We start from the raw sequence: 9856 nt of genomic DNA, 5'->3' as shown, positions 1-9856 counted from the left end.
TGTAAGGGGCTGTGCCCCCTATATCCCCTGCTACTTATATATATCAACTCCAAGATTGCACTTCACTACACTAAGGGCAATCTTGGAGTTGATATATTTAAGTAGCATTTGGTGGAAAGTGCTATGATTTATGTTGTTTAAACTCAGTATATGTATGATATGTGTTTTCAGTGTTTTGGTTTCAGTGTTTTGAGTGTTCAGTGTTATGAAGTGAATCCATATTATATATATATATATATATATATATATATATATATATATATATATATACTTTTTGTCACTTTTTTCTGGTGTTTTATTGTTTTATTTTGTACAAAATATGTAGTTTCTTATAGATTTGCTAATTTTAGTTGTAGTTTTTGTTTGAATTTATTTTTATTGTAGCTGATGTCTGCAAATGTGGTTAGGGATTTTTTTAGGTGTTTTCCCTTTCCCCACAGTTTTGTAGCTGTGGAGTTGGTATGTTTAAGGTTGTACAAGGGGGAGGGGGGCTTGCTTCACTGAAAAAATAAAAACACTTTTAGTCTGTTTTTTTTTTTGGGAGGACCTAAAATTTTGATTTAATGAAAGTGAATTTTTAGTTATTTTTCTTAAATGACATGCATTTGTAGGAAAAAATCAAGGTACTACAGAACAGTTAGCTTAAAAGCAGTGAAACTGGAAATTTATGGATAAACTCCTGAGTAAATGGTTGGTTGCTTTCCAAGAGTACTGCAAGCCCCAAAACAACAACCAACAAAGGTTAATGGCCAAAAGGAGCTTTCAGCTGAACCAGATCCAATTTTATAACTGGTCAGAGAAGAACTTGATACTAAAATACTGACAGATGTATTATGCCAAGAATTCATTAAGACCTTTCACTTAGTCATGCAGCAGTAACTCTGGACAGGCCACACCTTGAGGGTTTGAAAGCTATACAGGGAAAAACGATAGCTGACTGCTACAATTAATGTAGCTAGTGTGCCCTTTAGGTGAATTTAGGAGAATATAACATTATGCCATATCCTTTCATATTCATAGTATGTATAAGATGAATATGAAAGGATATGGCATTTTTAGGGCAGAAAGGTCAGGAGTGACATAAGAGCATGGCTTGGAGATCTGAAGAAGTCACCCTGTGTGAGAAACATGGGAAGGGGGGGAGGGGTTACACAAGCATCAGCTTTCTAGATGTAGTTTTTCTTCTTAGAGAAGGTATTGTTTCTATATAATTAGATAATACAATGGGTGATGGAAATGGAATTCTTGGAGGCATTCAAGGAAACATGAAACAGATAGGGAACGAGGGAGGAGAAGAGGGGGTCGAGCCGAGGCATAATGTTAAATTCTCCTAAATTCACCTAAAGGGCAGACTAGCTACTTTAATTGTCTTGTTCTGCTGCAAAAACATATTTCTCAGAAGAGGCAAGAAGGATAAAACTGTAGGGAGGAATACACATGATGGAAGAGATATGAGATGCAGAAATAACACACAGAGTATACAGTAGGTCAGATGCTGTCAGCCAGGAGTACAAAGTGACATAACATCTTCTCCAGTACATGTAATGTTGGAGTTTTTTCACTGGAATCAAAAATAAAAAGAAGGATAGGACAGCCAGTCTTTGGACTGAGAACATTTCTAGCAAATACATTGCAGGCACTTGAGGTAAGAAGAAAGATTTTGTAATGTGGTTTTACTTGATTGAGTGTTTTGCTTACTATTCTGTCTGTATGTTGTATAAAGCAGAGAAATAGATCTGTAGGTTTCCAAGATATTTTTCCCTTGCTAGATTAGGAATTGGGATATTGAAGTTATCCCTTGCTATGATGGGATAGTGATTTTTTTAGATTTTACGGGATAGCAGATACCATTATACTGAATTTTCACAATTAGTTGTTAGTCTGTTGGTAATTGTCCCAATTACAAATTTTGATAGTTTTGTGTTGATTGCTGAAGTTCTGGTACCGTTTTCTTGTAATTTAGCAATAGGGCGAGGGACATCATGTGTTAAATAATTCATAAAAAGGAGAATAGCAAATGATGTAAAACAGATTCTTGGGATACACCTATATTAAAAGTTCCGATGTCTGAAAGGAAGTTATTTCTGTAGCCCTTAAATGCTCACTGAACCAGAGCCTGTTAAGTTTGCTGAGGAGTAAGGTGTGGTTAACAGTCACAAACACTCATATCACATCCACAAAAAGACCAGTGGTGAGAAGATCGTCATTCATACTGTTGTAAATGATATTTGTAGCTGTACAGAATGCTGTTAATATACCAAAGGCAGTGTGAAATCAATGCTTCTGGTCACATAGGGGGTCATAGCTGTTTGTATGGTCAAAGATCTGCTTATACAAAAGTGTTTCAAAATTTTTTTTTAATGGATGGAGATTAGATATAGGCAGTTTTGTGTTGATTGCTGAAGTTCTGGTACTGTTTTCTTGTAATTTAGCAATAGAGCGAGGGATGTCATGTGTTAAATAATTTATAAAAAGGAGAATAGCAAATGATGTAAAACAGATTCTTGGGATACACCTTTATTAAAAGTTCCGATGTCTGAAAGGAGGTTATTTCTGTAGCCCTTAAAATGTTCACTGAACCAGAACCTGTTAAGTTTGCTGAGGAGTAAGGTGTGGTTAACAGTCTCAAACACCTATATCACATCCACAAAAAGACCAGTGATGAGAAGACCGTCATTCATACTGTTGTAAATGATATTTGTAGCTGTACAGAATGCTGTTAATATACCAAAGGCAGTGTGAAATCAATGCTTCTGGTCACATAGGGGGTCATAGCTGTTTGTATGGTCAAAGATCTGCTTATACAAAAGTGTTTCAAAAATATTTTTTTAATGGATGGAGATTAGATATAGGCAGTATGCACTATTTTGCATTCATCCATTGATTTGATGACCTTCTCAAAGAAGTCTACCAGGTTGAGCAGGCATGACCTGCCCTTGATGAACCCAAACTGAGTTGAATCCAGTGTTTTGAAGGTTTCCTATTTCTTCCTTTAACATATCCATGATTATTATTGCCATAGCTTTACACATTAGACTAGTGAGGCTTATGGATTGACAAGTCCCTGCGTCTGTGGATGGTCCACCTTTGTTCAGCAAGACAACCGTTGCAGTCTTTCATTCATTTGTCATGAAGATGGTTTGGAAGCTGTTGTTAAATGGTGATTATATTAGTGCCTGATTGGTCATATTTCTGGATATTAAGGAGGCATCCCAGGATGTTATTGGAGTCCATCAATACAGTGGTCTTGGCCCTGGAGAGTGCCTTGAGGACCTTTTTCCTAATTATATTTAGAGGAATTATGGTTCTGGGAGTTTCCTGAAGGACATGAGTGGGGGTGGGGGGACTAAAATTAGAGCTAAATTTGTTGGCCAGTAGATTTTCTATATCTTCTGACTCAGTATAGGTGGTTCCATATACAATTAATTTGGTGCACTGTTTTGTATTGCCTTTGAGGTTGGGATATAGCTGAAGAACGTTTTGTGATTATTCTCAGCCAAGGAGGCTATTTTTACCTCAAATATGGCTTTGGTAGACTTGATTAGTCCCCACCCTAAGTTTTTTGGTAGATTGCTGAAGAAATTATTACCTTTATGGGCATTGCTTCTTCTAATTTTTGCCATGAACTTCTTCCTTATGTTATGCAGCCTATTGATGATGAGATTCCTCAGGATGGTTTATTTTTTTGGTTCATCATGTGCTTGTTCCAGATAGGTACAGCTGTCTCTGTGCAGCTGTTAATATGATTATAAAGGCTTCTGTGAACGATTCTGCATAGGAAGCATTGTTCTCAGGGTTTGGGTTTATTTATTTGGGTTCAGAGATTGGTAACCAAATGGAAGCAAAATACAGAGACAGAGGGATGCTAGCATCAAAGCCAGAATTAGTAGTTGCAAGACAAGTCTTTCCAGGTGGCTTATGCAGGCATCCATCCTTGGGTCCGCCAGCTCCCTGCAGGTGATGTACTCACCACCCCTGCCAGAATCACCAGCAAGAACAACTGTGCTCCCATCTGGTGAAGCACCACCTGGGGCAGGGGAGGGAAGTTGACAGATCACCCCCCCCCCCCCAGTGAAGATACTGGAGAGGCAATCCTAGCTGTTTCTAAGGCAGATTCAGGGGCTGGCTGGGCTCACTGTGAGATGGTAGAACTAGGTCTAGCCACTACCATAGCAGTGCTGTGCATAATTGCAAAATAAAGGGAGATAAATAACATTAGTATAACAAAAGAAATTAAAGAGATAGGATAGCAACAAAGGAAGGGAGGGGGGAGAGAGAGGGAGAAATTACAGTAAATTAATGTATGAACTATATAATAACTTTATGAGTAATAACATGATAAAACTGCAAATATAGTAGCAAAAACCCTGAGAAACAGCACAACTGTCTGACATCTAAAGGGTGCTATGCTGTGATATGCTATCCTAACAAGGATGCTACGCTCAAGATTGGCAGACTTTAAGGATTCCATGCAGGATGCACTGTCAGAGATGCTGGGTGGGCAGATTGGTGTGACAAGGGAGATGTTTTGTTCTGAACTGTGATACAGATTCAGAATTGCCTAGACATGTTAAGGCCTTGCTGTTTCTAATTATGGTGGCTGCCAAAAAGCAATTGCTAGAAAATGGAAATCATAATCTAAACCAGCTATATTAGAAGTAGTAAATATAGTAACAGAGATAAAACAACTGGTATTGAAATCTTTAGAAAAGGGTAGGGACAAACTACATAGGAAAAAATGGAAATTGTGGAATAATACATACAGGGGAGGAGTGAGGTTTAAAAGAAGGCAGGACTTAATTGACCTATATAATATTTGACTGAAAATGATTGGGTAGATTATAATTGATGTATAATGTTTGCAACTGGCAATATGTCAGTATGGTTTGTGATGTAAAATGCTTGCAACTAGGATTGTGTTGATGCGGTTTGTTTTCATTTATGCAAATGTATGCTTGCTTATGTTGTAAGTGATGGTTTAATAAATATGTTTCTTGTTTAAAAAAGGAGCAGGAATTGCATAATTTATGTGATGTTGCTTAGGTTATAGGTTCATAGGTGTGTACTAGGCTAACGGCCCTTGAGCCTATATAAGCCTAGTCCAAGAAGATTCCCTGGCATCATGCCGCCCAAAGTTAGTTCCCAGTGCCCCTGAAGTGATCCCTGGGCTGAACTTCCTATTGCCCACCCACTCATCAAGATTTCTCTTAAAACTGGGGGCCAGTGAAGTGCTCTGTTTGATGTGAATGGGAAGTTTGTTTTAGAGTATGGGAAGTCTGTAGGTTAGGAACCTGTCCCTCCAGCATGTTCTATTTATTGTGGTAATGAGGTTTAGGTCCCTGGAGCATGTGCCACAGAGGGATTGGGATTTCTTTAGGTGTACCATATCTAGCAGCTCTGGGTCAGACATGACTTTGTAGGTCAAGCAGAGATCGCCTCTAAGTAGGCGATAAGAGACAGAGTATAGCTAGAGTTTTTTGAGTCTGTCCGTATAGGGCATGTGTCTAAGGCCTAAGATCCTCTTAATGAGGTATTTTTGTGCCCTTTCCAGTTGTTGTAGGTGTCTAGTGAGGTACATAACAAAGGGGCCATTGTATTCTATAATAGGCCTAATGATGGACGAGTAGAGAGGGATTATGACCTCTTTCTTCCTGGGTGGGAAACCTTTTGTAATGAGATGTGCCACGTAAAAGGACTTTCTGACTACAGTGGCAATATCGTTATCAAAGGAGAGGTTGCTGTCAACATGTGTCACCAGGTCTCTTATCACACCTTCAGTGTTTAGTGGACTATTGCCTATATGGCAATTCATGAACACCGAACTTTTTCCTAAAGGGAATGACAATGCACTTTTTGGCATTGAGCTTAAGGCCATGGTTCTGGCATCAGTCATTGGTGTCAGTAGGGCCTTTTTGTAGAATGTCTACATCAGTTGGAAAATCAATAATGGCTCCCAGTTTGCAATCATCTGCGAACTTGGTCAGCCAGAGTCCCTTTGTGTTGACTTGAACTTCGGAGAAGCAGATGCCAAACAGGAGAGGACCTAGGACCGATCCCTGTGGAACACCACTTGTAACTGGTCGGTAGTCAGATTTGGTGTCCGCTACTTTCACAGTGTGGGTTCTATCAGTGAGCCAGTTGGCAACCCATTTTATGACATAGGGGTTTATGCCTAGTTTAGTGAGTCTATCTATGATTCCTATGATTATATGATATATAGCAATATATGTGAAGTATAATGTTTATTAATATTAATTTGTTAATAGAGTTTAATCACTTTTGTATAAATGTAAATTTGCCTATATCACAAGTGATAATTCAGTAAAGGTGTTCTAAAAAAAAAAAAGTGCTACACTGTGATGTGCTATCCTAACAAGGGTGCGCTGTTCTGATGTGCTATCCTAACAAAGGTGCTATGCTGTGATGTGCAAGACTTACAATGGTTCTACGCTGTGATATGCTATCCTAACAAGGGTGCTATGCTGTGATGTATTATCTTTACAAGGGTGCTATGCTGTGATATGCTATCCTAACAAAGCTGCTATGCTGTGATGGGCAATACTAACAAAGGTGCTGCTGTGTGATATGCTGTCCTAACAAGGGTGCTGCTGTGTGATGAACTGTCCTAACAAGGGTGCAACACTGTGATATGCTGTCCTAATAAGGGTGCTACGCTGTGATGTCCTATCCTAACAAATGCTGTGATGTGCTAACCTTACAAAGGTGCTACTCTGTGATGTGCTATCCTAACAAGGGTGCTATGCTGTGATGTGCTAGCCTAACAAGGGTGCTATGCTGTCATGTGCTATCCTAACAGGGTGGTTTCGGTAAAATGTTTTGAGGGTGTACTACCTCCAGAGCCTATTAGTGGCAGGTGTAACACTGTTACTGTATTTACAAAGTGCTTGAACTTAATTTTGCCAGTATGACCTACTGCATTTCTGTATTGTACCTCTAGCATATATGTTTAAGCCAAAAACTGGAATAATTACACACAGTCTGCTTGATTAACTGATAAGCCATGCTCAGGAAACCATATAACTGCCAGTACTAGTACCTACACATTTATACTCAACAACATTTCCCACAGTTAAATTTGCAGAAATGCAAGAAGCTGTCACAGAAGTAACATATTAAAAATACTTCTGAAGCAAGAACATTTAAATAAAAGCATACCCCCCACCGGCACCTGGGGAGAGACCCTCCATCCTCCTCAGGAATAAGAGGCTATTTTTCATGAAAGGTTTCTGAGCTGTGGAGAAAATGTAAGAATTTAGGTGCATGCCTTCAGTTTATTACTCAGGAAACTAAGCATCTAGAACAACTTTAGAGATACGTACAGTACATCTCAGGTCTCCTTACTCTGAGCTGTTCCTCTTACTGGATCAGAAGATCAAGGTGGTGCCTCTGTAGGTTATTGTTGTGGTGCCTGTGTCCATACTGCTCAACAATATGAGGTATGCCAGTGGCATTGTTGACAGCACTGTCAAGAGAGTGCCAGGCACCCACCTTATACTGGGGACCCTCACAGATATCCCAAGCATATCTTAGGTGATCCCTATGCAGTAAATAAAGGAATATTTCAGATTCCTGACTGTTCCACCAGGGCACTCTGCTGCACATAATGTCATTAGAAGCCATGGCCATGTTTTAGATTTCATTCCAAAGAATAATTACAGCATCTCAAAGTCACTCCTGTTTCCTGTTAAACCAGTTCCATGGAACATAAAGCATCTTACTAGGACAACGTCTGGCGGGTGAGAAAAAGAGAGCACCAGTAATTCTGCCTGCCAAAGTGGCATAAAGGTGTGAAAAGTGGCACAGCATGCATGCACTCTGTACATGAAGTTTACCTTCCAATCAATTGCTCTTTAGCACTTCCATTGGCCGAAAATTTTGCAGAACATACTTGTTTCATCTTATACCTGCCCATAAATTTTTAGTATGCTCTGCAAGTAATCTTATGGGCTCAGAAGACTGAGAGAGCCTCCTGACACAAATATAGTCAGAGCTACAATGTGTCAAAAGATTGATTCAGACACATAGGTTCATAGGTAGGTGCAAGGCTATCTGCCTGAAGGCATTTATAAGCCTAGCCAGAATGTGTTGACTTTTGCCACCCCCTTAGATTAGTTCCCTGTGCCTCTGTCCAGCAGAGCCACTAAAGTGATCCCCGGGGTAAAATTTCTGTTTCCCATCCACTCGTCAAGGTTTCTTTTGAAGAGTATTAGTGAGGAGCTCTGCATAATGTAGACTGTAATCTTGTTCCATAGCATGAAAAGTCTCTGCGACAAGAATCTATACCTCCAGCACTTCCTATTTATTGTTGTGGTGATGTTTAGATCCCTAGAGCGTGTGGCTCGAGGGGATAAGGTTTTCTTTAGGTGGAGCATGTCCCTCAATTCTGGGTTGGACATGGCCTTGTATGTCAGGCAGAGATCACCTATGAGTAGGCAGTATGCAACCGAGTACAGCTGGAGTTTCTTCAGTCAAGCCGCATAGGGAAGCTGTTTGAGGCCAGTGATCCTCTTGCTGAGGTACTTCTGTGTTTTTTCCAGCTGTTGCAGGTATCTTGTAAGGTACATCCCAAATGGGGCGTTGTACTCTATGATGGGTCTGATGAGTGATGTGTAGAGGGGCACAATGACCTCTTTTGATCTGGATGTGAACCCTTTTGTGATTAGGTGGGCTACGTAGAAGGAGTTTCTAACCACTTTGGCAATATGATTATCAAAGGTGAGATTACTATCTACTTGGGTCCCCAGATCCCTTATTATGTCTTCCATATTTAGGGGGCTACCATCTATGTGGTAGTTTGTGGGTACTTTGTTTTTTCCAAAGAGGATGACTATGCGCTTTTTGGCATTTAGCTCGAGGCCATGATTTTGACACCATGTATCCGTCTCAGTGAGACCCTTTTGGAGGATGTCTGTGTCAGCTGGAGAGTCAATTATAGCCCCTAGTTTGCAGTCATCTGCGAACTTGGTCAGCCATAGTCCTCCTGTGCTTGCCTGTACCTCTGAGAAGTATATGCCAAACAGGAGGGGTCCTAGGACTGAGCCCTGGGGAATGCCACTTGTAACCAGTTTAGAGTCGGACCTAGCTCCCGCAACTCTCACCATGTGGATTCTGTCCTTGAGCCAGTTGGCAACCCATCTTGTAATGTAGGGGTTTATGTTCAGGCTTGTGAGCTTGTCTATAATACCAGAATGGGGAATGGTGTTGAAGGCCATAGCAAGGTCTAGGTAGGCTGCGTGTACCACCTTTCCCTCATCTATAGCCTTGGTAACTGTCTCAAAGAAGTCCACCAGGCTTAGAAGGCATAATCTGCCCTTAACAAAGCCGAACTGGGTAGGGTCCAGTGTTTGGAGGTTCCCAATGTCTCTGTTAATGAGTTCCATGATGATGCGCTCCACAGCCTTGCAGACCAAGCTAGTCAGGTTTATAGGGTGATAGTTCACAGGGTCTGTTGTGGCTCCACCTTTGTGGAGTGGAATAAACATTTCTGTGCACCAATCTTCAGGTAAGTAGCCTGTGGAGAGGCTGAGTTTGAACAGTGTGTTTAGCTGAGGGGTTAGTTTATTTTTGAGCTCATGTAGGACGCAGCCTGGGACACTATCCGGTCCCATTGATGCTGTGTTTTTGGCTTTGGAGAGGGCTGTTTTAACTTGAGTGTCTGTGATTTCAGGTACTCTACATTCTTCTGATATGGTTATGGGCCCTTTTGGGGGTGAGAGGGGGGTGAAGTTTGCGCTGAACCTGTCTGCCAGGATGTTGGCGATATCGGTCGGTTCAATGTATTTTGTGCCATTCTGCACTAACTTGAGCAGATCTGAGCATTGACCACTTAGATTCT

The sequence above is a fragment of the Protopterus annectens genome, chromosome 9.part0 (genome assembly GCF_019279795.1).
Source record: "Protopterus annectens isolate FY-2018-M chromosome 9.part0, PAN1.0, whole genome shotgun sequence".
Lineage (NCBI taxonomy): Eukaryota > Metazoa > Chordata > Ceratodontiformes > Protopteridae > Protopterus > Protopterus annectens.
This window is presented reverse-complemented; position numbering follows the sequence as displayed.